Here is an 868-nt window from a genome sequence, read left to right as displayed (position 1 = left end):
CTGGAGCCGGTTTACTGTAGTTGTGATAACTGGAAGTTGATTCCTCGTGTTGCATCTTCTGCTGATGTAGACCTGACCTTTGTGAGACTGACATGTTTGTTACGTGTTGTTGAACCCAAATGCTAACAATACGGAGACAAAAATGATAGGTTAACAGGTTTATTCCAATGCCAAAGGTAGGGGATGCAACAGGGAAAAGCCAAGTCCAAAATCCAATGGGAATCCGGGGTACAGAGCGTGTGTGTGGGGTACCGTGTTTCTGAGGGTCCGTGTCCAATAATCCAGAGATCCAGGGTGGAGAGCAGGAGTGATGGAGAGCAGGAGTCAGGTTCACGGATCTGTGACAAACAAAGAACAATCACTACAAGCAAGTATCACAAAAACTAGAGTAGAGTCAGCAGAGATACAGGTGCTGGTCACATGATTAAAGAATCATGAAAAAGTTGATTTATGTCAGTAATTCCATTCAAAAAGTGAAATTTGTATATAATATTCATTTATCACACAGAGTGATATATTTCAAATGTTCATTTATTTTAATTGTGATAATTATAACTGACAACTAATGAAAACCCCAAATTCAGTATCTCAGAAAATTAGAATATTGTGACAAGGTTTGTTAGAGAGCCTGTTATGTTTAAAATACTAGATGTGTGATGTGAACCCATATATATGGTTTTGAATATGGTAGAGGGCCTGATATGCTTAGAAACGATCAGTTTGTGTGGTGCACAATTCATATATGGTTATGAACATGTTTTCATTTGAGTAATTACTGTCTGACACCATATCTTAACGTTTCTCTACTATATATGGTTACAACCTTGATAGCACAGAAATTCAGGCCTGAGTTTCTGTGCAGAAGGTT

General features: G+C 38.2%; 1 long non-coding RNA gene across 1 annotated transcript in view; it reads right to left on the bottom strand.

Annotated features, from left to right (window-relative positions):
- LOC116669529 (uncharacterized) overlaps nt 1-868 on the bottom strand; it is a 29,908-nt gene that overhangs the window by 1,418 nt on the left and 27,622 nt on the right. The window contains exon 2 of the long non-coding RNA XR_004326783.1: nt 253-338. This is a non-coding gene — a long non-coding RNA (uncharacterized LOC116669529). The remainder of the gene's footprint in view (nt 1-252; nt 339-868) is intronic.

This window comes from Etheostoma spectabile, chromosome 19 (genome assembly GCF_008692095.1).
Source record: "Etheostoma spectabile isolate EspeVRDwgs_2016 chromosome 19, UIUC_Espe_1.0, whole genome shotgun sequence".
NCBI classification, from domain to species: domain Eukaryota; kingdom Metazoa; phylum Chordata; class Actinopteri; order Perciformes; family Percidae; genus Etheostoma; species Etheostoma spectabile.
Note: the sequence above shows the minus strand (reverse complement) of the source record. Positions and strands in the feature narration are given on the sequence as shown.